This window comes from Malaclemys terrapin, chromosome 1 (assembly GCF_027887155.1).
Source record: "Malaclemys terrapin pileata isolate rMalTer1 chromosome 1, rMalTer1.hap1, whole genome shotgun sequence".
NCBI classification, from domain to species: domain Eukaryota; kingdom Metazoa; phylum Chordata; order Testudines; family Emydidae; genus Malaclemys; species Malaclemys terrapin.
Window position 1 is genome coordinate 227,400,267 of NC_071505.1, and position 17,946 is coordinate 227,418,212.

General features: G+C 42.5%; 1 protein-coding gene across 2 annotated transcripts in view; it reads left to right on the plus strand.

Annotated features, from left to right (window-relative positions):
* Positions 1 to 17,946, plus strand: part of PRKX (protein kinase cAMP-dependent X-linked catalytic subunit) — a 139,338-nt gene that overhangs the window by 57,503 nt on the left and 63,889 nt on the right. The gene's annotated exons all lie outside the window — the stretch shown is intronic.

The window sequence follows — 17,946 nt, forward strand, 5'->3', positions numbered from 1 at the left end:
ACTGGATATTGCAGTCCATAGTATACAGATCTCACCTTTGACATTTGGGCCAGGCCCCTCAGTTGGAGTCTTCAGAGTGTCCTTGTGCTTGCAGTGTAGGTGGGTGAAGAAGAAAGGCCCAGCATGGGACCCTTGTGTTCAGTTTTATACCCTCAGTCTATGTGCTTAGAAAACACAAGTCCAGGCATGTCTGGGTGCATTGCTGAGTCTCTAGGCAAGGTTGAGCAATTCCCCTGGTGTGGCCTCATGCAGATGAGTCATTGCATTGTATCTCCTTTGCTGGACAGTGGTTGTTGATGATGGGTTGATTGACACCCCGCCTGGGTGTTGGCTACTTTCCTTGTTGTTGCCTCTGTGGAGCTAATATCTGGCTGATTCCCCAACTTACAGCACGTTTTAGTGACCACCATACAACACAATTCTCATAACTTCATATGCATTAATGATATACATATATGGATAGAAAAATGAATTGCAGCAGATCATGACCTCTCTCCTGACACCTTATAAGGCATGCTTTATAGGTAAGATCATGATTATATAAAAATGAGGAATATGGGGGTTACAGGGTGCTCCCCGAAGGTGCAGAATGTCACACGTGCATACATTTTCATACAGAACTTAAAACATAGAGAATTATTCTTTTAAAGTATGTATTGATTTGACAGCACTTCACAGTGAGAAGACATTGCCTCTGATCCAAATAGGTTAACCAAACAGTAGAGTGGAGTTACACTAATAGTGCATGTGGCTATTCTGCAAAGCCTAGCACATAGCACAGTGGGGAACACCTTTTTTAAAAACCATAAATAAAACCCATGTCTCTGACTTGCTTTGTGTAGACTTCTGTGATATGGAAGCCCTCAAGGTCTTGACTCTTGCTTGTCCTCATTTCCCATATTTAAAAACAGGCAATGTCTGTCTGAGTAGGGGGAGCTTGATATCCAGAAGAGTAGTTCCTTCAGGGATTGAGAGGCTAGGAAGCCGAAGGGGCTGGACCCAGTCATGGTAGTTGGAACAGGTAGGTGGCTGCTTCTCTAAAGAGAAACATCTCTCCACTTTCCGGGAAGTTTGTTTGTTTTTTAACTCTGTGAATTTGTAGGCTCTTTTTTTGGAGGGTTTTATTGGGTATTTGCTTATTATTAAACTGACCTCTCTTCCCCCTGCTGCCCCAAGAAGGTTTTTCATTGTCCTGTAAATAGATCATCTCTTGGTGTGTTTGAATGTGGTTCTGGAACTGGTCCTAGCTTGACAAAGTGCATCTTGAGAGGTATGACTTTGTAGACCAGCTTAGAAAAAGTGTATAGTGAGATTTGTGGGGAGAGAAAGTACTGATGGTAACTTGATGAGTGGACAGATGGGGCTCTGAGGTGCCATTAGAGAAGAAAAGCGGGTAGGGACTTGCAAGACACAGGGGGTCTGAATATCATACTCATACTACAGTAAACCAGAAGTATCTCCACCAAAGTCAATGTTAGATTAGGGTCAACTTGGTACAGTACGAGTCAGATCAGAAAGCTCAAGGTAAACTAAGATTAGAGTAATACTCTATCTTCATGGCACTGAATAGCTGTAAGAAGTTCATATTTGATATAGTGGAGGAGGAGGAGCTATTGGAGTGGTTGATGCTTAAAACAAACAAACCCACAATCCTGATTTTTCTATATGTCTCAGAAGTTGCCTTGACAAAGTTTTATGTATATATGTAGAGTGTTTGCTTTTGTTTCAGTAGTTTGTCTGCACTATGTTCTAACAAAGCTTGGGCTGCTGTGAAAAAAATACGTATGTAAAACACAAATGTAGTTAACATTTGTTCTTCCATGAGATTTTTGGCTAAGCCAAGTAAAAGTTTTAACATAACAGATGGTGAAAAAATTTCCATTGGAACTTTGACTGAAGATGGCTTTTTGATTACATGGAACTCTTGTGAAAAATTTACAATCATAATAACTAAAATTTTTCTGGTCAGTTTTTTTGTACAAAAAATGGAACCTCCCAAATCCTTGCAGCTCAAAAATATGGCTCTTTTTTACCCACACTCAACCTCTGTTGTATCACCAGGCAAGATATTAACAAACTTCAACAGAACTTTATTTACAGTGGAAATCTCTTTACCAAGCTGTAGCTGCACACTCTGTAACTCTCACTCAGCCTCCTCAACTCCTCCCCCATCCTTCCTGTTTCCTGTCCTTTCAGACTCCCAACAGCCAGTGCTCCCAGTTCTAATAATCACATGCAGCATCTAAACACCACATTCCCTCCTCTCTTAAGAAACTTTCCAAATTAAAATAAACATTGTTCTAACCACAGGAACAAATATGAAACAAGACACTATACTGTTGGCAGGAATATTACACTGAAAACACTGTAGATACTACATAACATAGTCTTTAGTCCAGGCAGGTGGTCGTCTGAGTCTGACAGGCCGTCTCTCAAGCCCCGGTTCCAGTGCAATGTCTTGTTATGTTGGTTCTACTGTGAAGTCATCCAATGCAGACTGGGTGTTGGCATAATCTCCTCTTGGTGCATAGGCAGGTTCAAGATAAGAAGCATTCCATACCCTCCTATCAGAAAGTTGATAGGTGTAAGGTCCCTTCTTATCTATGATTTTAAGAGGAGCTGTGAATTTATGGTCCCCTTTGCGTAAGATTCCAGGTTTTCATATTCTAACAAAGGAACCACACTCAAACTTTGATTCCTTAGCACCCCGCCCTTTGTCTGTGAAAGCCTGACTTTGCTTGGTTCTGTTCAACTGTCTTTCTCACATCATCCTTGTTTGGGGCATCAGGTCGTGCCTTTAAGAATCCAGCAATGTTCAGTTTAGTATTCAGCTGTTTCCCATGCAGTAACTCTGCGGGTGATCTTTGCGTTGTGGCATGTCATGTAACCCGGTATGCTTGCAAGAAATCAGTAGTGAAGGGTATCCACAATCACCCTTCCAGTTTGCAAACTCTTTCAAACTTCTGTTAAACCGTTGGATTTCCCCATTGGCTTGAGGGTAATATAAGGATGACCTTCTGTGTAAAATGTTCCTCTCTGCTAGAAAAGTTTCAGACTCCAGGGAAGTAAATTGACTACCATGATCTGAAACCAGTTGTTTGGGATTACCTTCCCGGCTAAAAACTGAAGAGAGGAACTTAATTACTGTAGCAGAAGAAATTTGCGATGTAAACGTTGCCTCAGGCCGTTTGTTGAAATGGTCTATTAAAGTGATGGCATAACGACAGTCAATTGGAGCAGTATCAAAGGGTCCTACAATGTCAATCGCCCCTTTTTCCCATGCAGATTCAGGAAGAGGAACAGGCTGTAATGGAGGAATATACTTCACTGCTGTCTTATCGTGCAGTTGGCAAGTGACACAGGATTTTGAGTGCTTCAGTTTGAGAGTCCATCCCTGGTCACCAATACAGATCCCGTAGTCGTTTGGTTTTGATAATTCCTTGATGAGCAAAGAAAGTTCATCCCGAACTCTAAAATAAGGCAGCAAAACTGGGTCAAGGTTTTTAGGGTTACTGGGCCATCTTTGTCAGAAATTCCCATAGTTTTTGTTGAATTGGACACGCTGAACAAGCAGCTTGAAATTGTTCTCTTGTAACCACAGTAAGAGCACTTGTAATAAGCGCAACTACAACATTCTCATCCTCCGGTGGACCATCTGGTGAAGGCAAAGGCAGGCAAGAAAGGCAATCAGCCACCACATTTTCGTTTCCAGGCTTATATTCCAGTTCGTAATTGAAAGAGAGTAGTCTTGCAGACCATCTAGCAATACGATATCTTGCTCTTCCCAGTTCTTTTGTGGTGAGCAATGTTGTCAAAGGGCTGTGGTCTGTGCGCAACTTGAATATGCAGCCCCACAGGTAAGTTCTCCATTTTTCAGTAGTCCAGACACAAGCAAGTGCTTCTTTTTTGACTGTAGAATATTTTCTCTCAGCATTACTTGTCCTTGAAGCAAATGCAACAGTCCTCAGTGTTGTCCTCATGAAGTTGTGTGAGGACAGCCCCAAGTCCATAATCAGAAGCATCAGTAGTTACAATTGCAATGCGGGACTGAATAGTGCAAGTACTGGACTATGTACAATCAAGTCTTTCACCCTTTCAAAACTAGCTTGTGCATCCGTTGTCCACACTAAGGTTGAACTTCTCCGTAGTAATTCTCATAACAGTTCAATGACAGAAGCATAATTGGGAATGAATTTTGCATACCAGGAGGTAAGACCCAAGAAGCAACGTAAGGTTTGCAAATCTGTTGGAGGAAGAGCATTTGAAATTGCCAGGATATGATCTGGATCAGGTTTTAGTGCAGCCTGTGAAATTGTATGCCCCAGAAAGGAGAGTTCAGTTTGTCTAAATTTGCATTTGGACCTATTGCGCTTGAGGCCTGCTTTGCTGATGCAATTTAGTACAGACTGCATGCTCCTCAGTAGTATTTCCAAACACGATAATATCATCCAAATAGCACTGAACTCCATGTGATTCTTCAGAATCAATGACATCATTTTTTGGAAGGCACTTGGGGCTGATGCGAGACCATATGGAACACGTTTTAAACGAAATAGTCCCTCATGTGTAATAAATGCTGTGAGGGCTCTGCAATGTTCATGCAACATAACCTGGTGGTATGCACTCTGCAAATCAAGAGTAGAAAACATCTTTGCTCCACGGAGTTCTGCAAATACTACTACTCTGTGAGGAAGAGGATGGCTGTCAATCACAATAGCTTTATTTGGCTCCCTTAAGTCCACACAAAGGTGAATGTCTCCACCCTTCTTCTGCGTCACTACTATAGGTGAAACCCATTCCGAGGAGTTAATCTCTTCAATAATGTCCTTTTGAACAAGTTTTCTAAGTTCCTCTGAAACAGCTTCCCTGACTGAAAATGGTAAGCGCCGTAATTTCTGTTGTACAGGCATCACATTATTCCACATTTTAACTTCATGCAGAAACCCATAAGCACAGTCAAGTTTCTCCTCAACCTGGAGTTGGGTCCCAGCTGAAACTGGTGTGTGTACTGCAAGAGTGCTTTGCTGAGGAAGATCAATTCATCCATTAACTACCCTGAGATTTAAAGCCGCTAATAAATCTCTGCCAAGGATAGGAGTGCCTTTGTGAACAATGTAGAACTCCGCAGTTACACAGCAATCACCAAAAGTAACTATTGCTGGCAGGCAGCCATGTACTGGAATATGGCTTTTCAAATAGCACACCAAGTGAAGTTTGGGTTCAGTAAGAGGCACATCTTTAAAGTAACGCAAATAGATGGAATCAGGTAGTATAGATACTGCTGCGCCAGTGTCCAACATTAGCTGAATAGAGTGTGATTTGCCTGAGGGTATGGCAGAAACATTTACAGTGAACTTTCCATATTCTGGAATATGTGCAGTAGTGATTTTGTCTACACTCAGCACACTAACATCTGGTATTGTAACTGCATGCACCTGTTGATTGAACTGGCTACTGCGACGTACTTTAGCAAAATGCCTAATCTTTTTGCAATGATTGCACTGAGCTACGTTTGCTGGACATCCTGTGTAGCTTGCAAGATGTTGTGGGGATCCACAGCGAAAGCATGCTTTTACTGTATTTGCATTTGCTGATTCAGTGGCTTTTCATTAGTTTTCCTTTGGCAATTGTTTGCAGTGATAGTGGACTTTTCTGCAAAGGAGTCACAGTCTGGACTGGGCCTCCTATACTCTTGCTCATTATTTTGGCTTCAGCTGTAGCTGACTCAATCTGAGTAGCAATGGTTATTGCTTTTTCTAGTGTAAGTTGTGGTTCTAGAAGTAAGTGTTCTCTTACACGAAGCATGGATGTTTTCTCAATGAGCTGGTCTCTAATCATCTCATCTGCCATATTCCCAAAGTCACAAGTTACAATCAGACTCCTCAGGGAAGCAATATACTGCATTATAGTCTCCCCTAGTTTCTGCTCACGCTGGCGAAATCTGTAGCGATTAGCTACTACATTCACTTTTGGCACAAAAAAGTTCTTTAATGCAGTGAGTGCAATCTCATATTTATCATCTGCAAGGGGAAAAGTATAAAATATACGCTGCCCTTCTGCTCCAAGGCAGTGGATTAGCAGAGCACGCTTTTTTACTTCAGAAATCTTTGTAGCACTGATTGCAAGCAAATAAGTCTCAAACGTTTGGATCCAGACAGTAAAAGCAATTGGAGGCTTTACAGAAAGGGTGCAGGTGGGTTCAGAGGCAGAAGAGCCCATCCTTGTCGCCAAAATGTTGTATCACCCAGGCAAGGTATTAACAAACTTCAAGAGAACTTTATTTACAGTGGAAATCTCTTTACCGAGCTGTAGCTGCACACTCTGTAACTCTCACTCAGCCTCCTCAACTCCTCCCCCCTCCTTCCTGTTTCCTGTCCTTTCAGACTCCCAACAGCCAGTGCTCCCAGTTCTAATAATCACATGCAGCATCTAAACACCACAAGCTCCTGCTCCCGGACTTTTAAAGCATGATCTGAATGCCAACGAATACTGACTCTGATGAACAGAGAGAGGACGCAAAAACTACTGGCAATGACCCTGCCTGGAAATACCATATCTCCTGCTTCCTCACTATTAATGTAGGAAACTGTTCACTCAAATATCTTGGCTGATCAACAGCTGTAATATAGACTTTTTACATTATAATTATATAAATACTCCCACTTCCTTTACTGTTTTCTCTTAGCAAGGCTTTGAGGATGGCAAAATTCGGAAGCCCGATGTGGTAATTCTGGCTGGGGCCAAGGCAGTCTGGTTTGAAGTTTGTACAATTGGGTATGCATAATTCTTTTCTATCCTCAATTTCAATGACACTTCAGCCAAGCTGGCCTAGTATTTCTACACGCCTTCCTGTGGACTCACTCGTACTGTGGATTCTAATAGAGTAAGGTTATCTGATCAAAGAAATAGTTGAGATTCTTCAGAGTTCTGCAATCTAACTAAATTTGCAGAAGGCTCCAGGAGTGTGTTCTTCTCATGGAAACAGATGATAATGGATTAATGGTTAGCATTTTCTGTACTTAGAGTACACATATTTGCCCTTTCAGCTCTGAAAGTCTGGAATTGTCTTGCCCGACTTCCCAAACAGCAGAAATTCTCTTTACTCCCTGAAGAAACACACTTCACTGCTTACACGAATCTTCATTTACCATACGTTATTTTGATGGGTGAGTGTTTTTGTTCAAAAAGGAGGGGAACTTCTAAGAAAAACTGTTCAGTTAAGTACCATTTTTATGATATATAAACTCCTTTGTTTATTCTAAAAATGCAACACTTAGTTGCAGTAACCAAGCAACGTACATGCATAGTCACTATCCTGCTGAAGCAACATTATTGCTTCATTGTAACATTCCCAAGATTCATCCAGAACAGTATTTGGGACTACTAAAGTTGTCCTGTACAAACTAAATATAGTATTTTAATGATATTGGCTACAGATCTCCAGATACTGTATAATCTAAGTATCAAAGGGGTAGCCGTGTTAGTCTGCATCTGTAAAAGCAGCAGAGAGTCCTGTGGCACCTTATAGACTAACAGACGTATAGGAGCATGAGCTTTCGTGGGTGAAGTGGGTGCCACAGGACTCTTTGCAGCTTGTATAATCTAAGTGAATGCACTTATCATGGACAGGACCAGTGTCCATTATTTTAAAGCAATCCTAACTATGTACTTATCAAAGTAGTACGTAAAGCACACATTGCCAAGGGACAAGTCTACTTACCTGTGACCAGCCCGGGTAGCTGGACACCGAGGTGATAACGGAAAGGGGTGAATAATCCTTCCCATGGAAGCAAGAGAGACCCTCCAGTAGCTTCCAAGAATGTACTGGAGAGCAAGAGCCAGTCAATGTGTTGGCAGTCTGGTCCCAACTCCTGTGTTCTGCTGCAGTGAGAGCCTGTGCAGTTTCTCCCTGATACATGGGGTATAAGCATAACATGCACAGTCCCCTCTCGATCCCACCCACTACCTCTCTTCTGTGCAGCTCAGCCTGGGTGGTTCAGCTCTTAGGATTCTCGGCACCCATGAAGCTACAGCCAGAATTTTCTCTCAAAGTAAATATTACAATGCCAAAATGTACTTACAAGAGAATTATTTGCAACCATAATTTTATCTCTCCTGTTTAGCTTATGCTAAGCAACAACTAAATGACACTTGACTTTGGAAGAACGAGTTAGGAGTGTGATCAGATTTAACTGTGTAGTCCAGAGGTGGCCAACCTGAGCCAGAATTCACTAATGTACATTGCCAAAGAGCCACAGTAATAAGTCAGCAGCCCCTCATCAGCTCCTCCCACCCACTGGCAGCCCTGCTGATCAGCGCCTCCCCCTCCCTCCCTGCACCTCCCGATCAGCTGTTTTGTGGCGTGCAGGAGGCTGGGGGAGAGGGGTGGAGAGCAAGGACACTGCAGGCTCAGAGGAGGGAGTGGAAAGGGGTGGAGTGAGGGCAGGGCCTGTGGCAGAGCCAGGGGTTGAGCGGTGAGCACTCCCCACACACTGGAAAGTTGGCACCTGTAGCTCCAGCCCCAGAGTTGGTGCCTATACAAGGAGCCACATATTAACTTCTGAAGAGCCACATGTGGCTCCAGAGCCACAAGTTGGCCACCCCTGGTGCAGTCAATACAGGAGTGAAAAGAGTTAACAAGGCGAACAGTATGAAAAGTTTGAGCTTTAATAACAAATACTTGTATATCATCCTTGTGTATACACTTTGTCATGTCTCCTGAAGAATGCTGTAAGTAGGAAATATAGAATAAAATGCATGTGCACATGCACCAATTAAACAATAGTCTTTCTCAATAACATATGCACAAGAGACTAACAATCGTTTAAAAAATTATCATTGGTGACAGCACTTTCCTTCCCTCCCGCATATTACATTAATCTTCCTTGGCTGAATAAGCCTGAAGGAGACTTTCTTTACAGTACATCTCTGCTCTCTACAGTTGGGGTTGGGGTCTTCTAGTCCTGGATGGCCTGGAGAGGGTTGAGAGGGTGGCCTGGCAATCCGTAGTCAAGCCAGAGTGTTTCATATGTCTGTGTCGAGTGCAATTTGTATGAGGACTATTTTAAAAATCAGCATTAATTCTCATGTTTAATACCATGTTATGGAGAAATTAATGCTTACAAAAAGTCTTGATAATTAGAGGGGAAGACCTTCAGTACCCTATAGTGGAGAGGCCAACATATGAACTAAAATGGAAAGCACAGGACTTGAGTAATGCTTTTAAGCTATATCATGCAAGTATGCATTCACTTTGTACATGCACACTGTACTATGTATAGCAATGTGTTTGCTGAATACTAAATATTTACTGCTTATTACATGAAATTTCACTAAGATCATTGCTCTTGACTGCAAAATGATTAGGAAAAAAGCAAATTGATGTAAGGAATGTTGGATAATCTAAAATGTGCAACTAAAACTTCAGTTCAAATTCAAAACAGTGAATATTTTTGTTTGGGGTATCCAGAACAGCATATTCATCACAAGTCCTGGAAGGTTTGTGTGCTTCCATTTGTCATTGGCAGTTGCCTTAGGCAGTCTTACTTTCTTTGGTATTTTCTGAGAGAGAAGCCTTGAACATAATTGGTGAAATTCTAATAGAAGAAAATTAATACCATTTAAAAAAAAAAAAAGACTTCTGCTTTGCAAAAACAAACATTAGATGTTTCCCTGATTGAATAGAGAGGAAGGATCATTGATTGGATCATAACTTCTTTCTTGCAAAAGCTTATGTATTAGTTTACACAAAGAAGACCTTGATTGAGATAATTTGTCGAACAATAAAACTGGTTAGGGAGGTTGTACTTTCTTGCCTGTCTGTGAGTGCGTCTCCTTTTTTTTTTTTTTTTTTTTCCCCCTCTGGCACTATTTGCCACAAGTCTGAAATAACCTGCCAGTTTTTACAACTGAGGCAACGCTATCTGAGTGAGATTATTACCGAATGAGTCCATGAGACCATGTCTTGAAGCTGATTGATTTGTTTTGAGAGTCCCATCATATGTAAAGTTAAACTAGCAGGAGTATGGAAAATCATACAATCCAAAATAAAATATTCAACACAGTAACTATGACAGTTTTGTGAAACACGAGATCAGAAATGCAGCAGGACCTAGAAACAAGTTTCCTTCCCTTCTCTTAGAAAAATTTGTGTTCATTTGGTAACTTAAAACACACACAATAGCTTTCACTTGTATTGTGTTGATGCTATTTTTATTTATTTATACTGAGTTCATATTTGGAAATGTAAATGTCTGTCTCAGATTAATTTCTAATAGCTTTTTCTATTAGCTTTGTCACTGACCTAATTTAGAAACATAATATGACAACTTTTGGTCAACAGTTCACTGAGCATTTGTAACTTTAGTTTTGGTGTCTCTTTTAGCTCCCAATGCAGCTATTTAAAACTACATGCTGCTACATTTAAAAAAAAAAAAATAACATTGCTTTTAGATTTGTCTAAGTATCTAATACTACACAGATCATTAATATTTCAAATATGTTGGGGATGATGATGCTTTGATTAGAATCATATTTTACTGCATAAGCCCACCTGAAAACAAGGTTGTTTACAGGTATAGTCATGTAATGTGACCGCATTAAGGGATTTAATCACATGATAAATTTCCCATATTGTAATATGTTACTAAGCCTTCTCTGAGCTCTGTTTACAGTTTTGGTGGTTAAATGAAAGCACTGTAACTCAGGCTAGGTGTGACCACAAATTGTTTTGTTAAAATCTTTTGTGTTTGGACACAAAAGCCTTTCATGGGTTTACTCTGCTACAAAATTTGTCTGCATATTTCTGAAACTTGTATCTGAGTACAGCTGAACTCCCATATGGTGCTCCTATAAACTGGGTTAGTGATTTGCACTTCATGTTCTTGAAGATAATTTTAAAAACAAACTGACTACTTTACAGATTGTTGCTTGTTTTAGCAAATGCCTTGTCTCTATTGTTCTCAGTTAGAAACACTTGAAAAAAAATAGCTAAATGAAACAGGAAAATATGTTAAGCATGTAAACACACAGAAAAACTTGATTATTTGTAAAAATTACTTGCATCTGTAGTGTGGAAGGTAAACTGGAGCATCTAGCTCAAACAAAAGGCCAAAGGATTCTGCATTTTATTTTATCATTTGTTGCTGGTAAGCTGCCCAGACAACTCAGTTCTTACCCCATAAAGGCTCCTTGGCATTTGTAGGCAACTGTCTTCAAGTGTGGGCCATTCATGAGAGATCAATGTTGTGTGAGTTCAGCTCAACTTGCTGATAGCACTGACATATATAAATGAGCTTCCTTTTGGTGCATGCACAAAACATGCATTTAGTTCATCACACAATTAGCCATTTTCTATCAACTTGTGAAAGAATGAGTAAATGATTAGAAAACATTCACTATAATGATAGTTCAGTCTATTTAGCTTAACAAAGAGAAGGCTAAGGTAGGGTTACCATACGTCCGGTTTTTCCCAGACATGTCCAGCTTTTCGGCAATCAAACCCCCATCCGGGGGGAATTTCCAAAAAGCCGAACATGTCCAGGAAAATACCGGCCAGGCACGTCCCCTCCTGCGGCTGCCCCCATGCCTCTGGACCCTGAGCTGCCAGCCGGGCATTTCCCCTCCCGGGCTCCAGCTGCTCTGCTCCAGCGGCGCAGGGTCTGGAGGCAAGGGGGCTGCCCGAAGCCAGTAGCCCTCGGGCAGCTCGGCTCTTAACCGCAGCCGAAGAGTCAGGGGAGGAGCAGAGCAGCCGGATCCCGGGAGGGGAAGTGCCCAGCCGGGGGCGCAGGGTCCAGAGGCATGGGGGCTGCCCGAAGCCCGAGCGCTACCGGCTTCACGGTTTGCCGGACAGCTTCCAGACCCTGCACCCCCGGCTGGGCGCTTCCCCTCCCGGGCTCCAGCTGCGCTGGGGAAGTGCTGGCCAGGGGCGCAGGGTCTGGGGGCTGCCCGGCAAACGGTGAAGCCGGTAGCGCTCGGGCAGCCCTTTTTGCATGGCTGGGAGGGAGGAGGGGGTGTTAGGGCGGGGACTTTGGGTAAGGGGTGAAGTTGGGGCGGGGCTGGGGGTGGGAAAGGGGGGGGGCAGGGCCCCGTGGAGTGTCCTCTTTTTTTTATTTTTTAAATATGGTAACCCTAGCTAAGGTGTGTCTTGATTAGTGTATAAATATCTGCATGGGGAACAAATATTTAATAATGGGGTCTTCAGTCTAACCGAGATAGGTAAACATGATCCAATGGCTTGAAGTTGATGTTAGACAAATTCAGACTGGAGATAAGGTGCAACTTTTTAATGGTGAGAATAATTAACCATTGGAACAATTTACCAAGGGTTATTGTGGATTCTCCATCACAGACAATTTTAAAATAAAGATTGAGTTTTTTTCTAAAAGACATGCTCTAAGAATTATATCAAGGAAGATTTATGACCTGTGTTACACAGGAGATCAGACTAAATGATCAATGGTCCCTTCTGGTCTTGGAATTTGTGTCTATTAACTGTAGCTAGGCTTTGTGTCTATTAACTGTAGCTAGGCTAGGTTGCAAGAAATCATGCAGACAATGGGGAGGGTTGGACAATAATTATTTAGTGACAGTGAGATTCGAAAGTTTGAACAGTTACAAAACTTTGTCAACATCACATGAACATAAGAACGGTCATACTGGGTCATATTAATGGTCCATCTATCTAAGTATCCTGTCTTCTGGCAGTGACTAGTGAGGCTTCAGAGGAAATGAACAGAGCACATCAATTTTGAGTGATCCATCCCCGTGGGTTGTTTTTTGCTCTCTTATGTTTTAGTGTCCTTAGCTAGTCGCTATTCAGATTCTCCCTTGGCCTGCCTTAGTATACTTTTACACTTGACTTGCCAGAGTTTATGCTCCTTTCTATTTTCCTCACTAGGATTTGATTTCTATTTTTAAAAGAATGCCTTTTTGCCTCTAACCACCTTTTTACTCTGCTGTTTAGCCGTGGTAAGGTATTTTGGTCTTTCTACTGTTTTTGGTTGGGAGGTTACATTTAGTTTGAGTCTGTATTATGGTGTTTTAAAATAGTCTCCAGGCAGTTTGCAGGCTTTTCACCCGTGACTGTTCCTTTTAATGTCTGTTTAACTAGCTTCCTCACTTTTGCCTAGTTCCCCTTTTGAAGTTAAGTGCTACTATGATGGGGTTTTTTTGTGTGTTTTTGCCATTTTACCCCCTACAAGGATGTTAAATTTATTATATTATGATGGCTATTACTGAACAGTTCACTTACAAGATGTAAACGTACCAGATCCTGCATTCCATTAGGACTTAATCAAGAATTCCCTCTGCCCTTGTGAGTTCCAGGACAAGCTGCTCTCAGAAGCAGTCTAAAAACTTTCTCTCTGCATCCATTCTTGAGGCGACACATACCAAGTCACTATGAGGATAGTTGAAATCCCCCATTATTATTGCATTTTCAGCCTTTGTAGTCTCTCTAGTCTCCCTGAGCATTTCACAATCACCACCCTGGTCAGGTGCTTGGTAATATATTTCTACTGCTATACTCTTATTGTTCAAGCATGGAATTTCCATCCATAGATTCTATGGTATAGTTTGATTCATTTAAGATTTTTACTTTGACTCTGCCTTCTTTCACATGTAGTGTCGCTCACCCCACCGGCACAACCTCCTCTAATTCCTGTATATTTTGTACTCTGGTATTAGTGAGTCCCATTGATTATCCTCATTCTACCAAGTTTCCTTGATGCCTGTTATATCAATATCCTCATTTAATGCCAGGCACTCTAGTTTATCCTCTTAGTATTTAGACTTGTGGCAGTTGTATTTTGTCAATGTTCAGTTGCTTGCCTTTATATGTACTATTTAAATGGGACTCTTTTACGTTTGACTGTTTCTCACTAGCTCCTACCTGTAGTTTATGAACGTCTTTCCTAACTTCTTCACTAGTCTATAATTAACTCATCCCTAAGGGATGTCTTCCCCCAAATCGTGTGCTTCCTACTCACCTTTCTGCTTTCCACCAGCCCTTAGATCCTCTGCAACCTTTTTAATTTTACATACAAGGTTTAGGTGGAGTCCATCCTTCTTGTATAGGTTCCTACTTTCCCCAAAGTAAATAGCCTTAAATCAAATTCTAATAAGTTTTCAAGCAGTGTCTTTCTTACTTTCTCCATCTCTGCATTTCAGTTATCGATGGAGATATTTAATCATCAGTTTGTGCATATGTGGTATAATGGATGCTTGTCAACAAAAATCAAATCCTTGAATTCTAACTATAGTCTTATCTAAAGTTGTGTCCATGCAAAAGCATGGCCTTTTCAAATTTGGTACAGTGTATAAACATTAATAAAAAATTAGTAAATTTGACAGATAGTATGAACTTTCTTTGGTTTGAGGCAGCTTTGGGAAAAATGAATTTTGTCATTACTAATTTTAGTACTCTAGTTTGAAGTGTTAACTTTGGTCATTTTGCCTTGTTCTCTCTTAATTTCTCCCATAACTATAATTTGTCAAAGGGAGATTGGAGTTATGGAGAGAGGTTTGCAAGATTGGCACGTGACTGAATATTTTTACAAATGCTTTTACCTTTTAACTTTATTTCTTTAAACTAATTTGTGATGTTAAGCTATTTACTTGTGATTTCACTTAGATCCTCAATTAACTTTAGTCAGTGCTGTAAAATGGGTGAACAGACAATCATAGAATCATAGAATATCAGAGTTGGAAGGGACCTCAAGAGGTCATCTAGTCCAACCCCCTGCTCAAAGCAGGACCAATTCCCAGCTAAATCATCCCAGCCAGGGCTTTGTCAAGCCGGGCCTTAAAAACCTCCAAGGAAGGAGACTCCACCACCTCCCTAGGTAACGCATTCCAGTGTTTCACCACCCTCCTAGTGAAATAGTTTTTCCTGATATCCAACCTGGACCTCCCCCACTGGAACTTGAGACCATTGCTCCTTGTTCTGTCATCTGCCACCACTGAGAACAGCCGAGCTCCATCCTCTTTGGAACCCCCCTTCAGGTAGTTGAAGGCTGCTATCAAATCCCCCCTCATTCTTCTCTTCTGGAGACTAAACAATCCCAGTTCCCTCAGCCTCTCCTCATAAGTCATGTGCTCCAGACCCCTAATCATTTTTGTTGCCCTCCGCTGGACTCTTTCCAATTTTTCCACATCCTTCTTGTAGTGTGGGGCCCAAAACTGGACACAGTATTCCAGATGAGGCCTCACCAATGTCGAATAAAGGGGAATGATCACGTCCCTCGATCTGCTGGCAATGCCCCTACTTATACAGCCCAAAATGCCGTTAGCCTTCTTGGCAACAAGAGCACACTGTTGACTCATATCCAGCTTCTCGTCCACTGTGACCCCTAGGTCCTTTTCTGCAGAACTGCTACCTAGCCATTCGGTCCCTAGTCTGTAGCAGTGCATGGGATTCTTCCGTCCTAAGTGCAGGACTCTGCACTTGTCCTTGTTGAACCTCATCAGGTTTTTTTCGGCCCAATCTTCTAATTTGTCTAGGTCCCTCTGTATCCGATCCCTACCCTCTAGTGTATCTACCACGCCTCCTAGTTTAGTGTCATCTGCAAACTTGCTGAGAGTGCAGTCCACACCATCCTCCAGATCATTAATAAAGATATTAAACAAAACCGGCCCCAGGACCGACCCTTGGGGCACTCCGCTTGAAACCGGCTGCCAACTAGACATGGAGCCATTGATCACTACCCGTTGAGCCCGACGATCTAGCCAGCTTTATATCCACCTTACAGTCCATTCATCCAGCCCATACTTCTTTAACTTGGCGGCAAGAATACTGTGGGAGACCATATCAAAAGCTTTGCTAAAGTCAAGGAATAACACATCCAATGCTTTCCCCTCATCCACAGAGCCAGTTATCTCATCATAGAAGGCAATTAGGTTAGTCAGGCACGACTTCCCCTTCGTGAATCCATGCTGACTGTTCCTGATCACTTTCCTCTCCTCTAAATGTTTCATAATTGATTCCTTGAGGACCTGCTCCATGATTTTTCCAGGGACTGAGGTGAGGCTGACTGGCCTGTAGTTCCCCGGATCCTCCTCCTTCCCTTTTTTAAAGATGGGCACTACATTAGCCTTTTTCCAGTCATCTGGGACCTCCCCCGATCGCCATGAGTTTTCAAAAATAATGGCTAATGGCTCTGCAATCTCACCCGCCAACTCCTTTAGCACCCTCGGATGCAGCGCATCCGGCCCCATGGACTTGTGCACGTCCAGTTTTTCTAAATAGTCCCGAACCACTTCTTTCTCCACAGAGGGTTGGTCACCTTCTCCCCATGCTGTACTGCCCAGTGCAGCAGTCTGGGAGCTGACCTTGTTCGTGAAGACAGAGGCAAAAAAATCATTGAGTACATTAGCTTTTTCCACATCCTCGGTCACTAGGTTGCCTCCCTCATTCAGTAAGGGGCCCACACTTTCCTTGATTTTCTTCTTGTTGCTAACATACCTGAAGAAACCCTTCTTGTTACTCTTAACATCTCTTGCTAACTGCAACTCCAAGTGTGATTTGGCCTTCCTGATTTCACTCCTGCACGCCTGAGCAATATTTTTATACTCCTCCCTGGTCATTTGTCCAATCTTCCACTTCTTGTAAGCTTCTTTTTTGCGTTTAAGATCAGCAAGGATTTCGCTGTTTAGCCAAGCTGGTCGCCTGCCATATTTACTATTCTTTCTACACATCGGGATGGTTTGTTCCTGCAACCTCAATAAGGATTCTTTAAAATACAGCCAGCTCTCCTGGACCCCTTTGCCCTTCATGTTATTCTCCCAGGGGATCCTGCCCATCTGTTCCCTGAGGGAGTCAAAGTCTGCTTTTCTGAAGTCCAGGGTCCGTATTCTGCTGCTCTCCTTTCTTCCTTGTGTCAGGATCCTGAACTCGACCATCTCATGGTCACTGCCTCCCAGATTCCCATCCACTTTTGCTTCCCCTACTAGTTCTTCTCTGTTTGTGAGTAGCAGGTCAAGAAAAGCTTTGCCCCTAGTTGGTTCCTCCAGCACTTGCACCAGGAAATTGTCCCCTACACTATCCAAAAATTTCCTGGATTGCCTGTGCACCGCTGTATTGCTCTCCCAGCAGATATCAGGGTGATTAAAGTCTCCCATGAGAACCAGGGCCTGCGATCTAGCAACTTCTGCTAGTTGCCAGAAGAAAGCCTCGTCCACCTCATCCCCCTGGTCTGCAATACAATGCAAGCACAAGTATTGTATAGGAATTTGCTTCCTCTCATAAGCAAACTAAAGCTCTTAATCTACATGCATTGTTTTTAAGCTTATTATTTTTTTAAGAATGGTGTAGTGATACTCTGTTGATGAAAGGTATATTTGAAGTGTGTAATGGCAAAAAGATTTGTAGATGTGAATCACTTCATGATGGATTTACTTTTATAATATCAATTTTAATAAGGACATCATGTAAGGTATACACTAAATAAAAAATAGAGGTAAATGCATGACTGAAGTGCAGCTGTGTGTGTGTGTGTGTGTGGTGGTGGTGGTGGGGGGTGTTTCTACAGGAGTCTTTCCTCCTCACCCCTAACTCATTCCTAACATACACTATCTGCAAAAGAGGGCATGCCACTGAAAAATTGGCCTTTTTTTGTGTGGTATGGAGACACAAGACCACAAACAATTTAGTATCAAATCTAGGGTTACCATATTTCAACAATCAAAAGAGAGGATGGGGGAAGCCCCACCCTAGCCCCACCTCTATCCACTCCCTCCCACTTCCCGCCCCCTGACTGCCCCCCTCAGAACTCCCATCCCCCCCACTCCTTGTCCCCTGACTGCCCCCTCCTGGGACCCCTGCCCCTGACTGCCCCCCAGGAGCCCACCCCCTATCTAAGCCTCCCTGTTCCTTGCGCCCTGACTGCCCCCTCCTGAGACCCCCCCACCCTAACTGCCCCCACCATGTTCTCTGTCCAGACAGCGGAG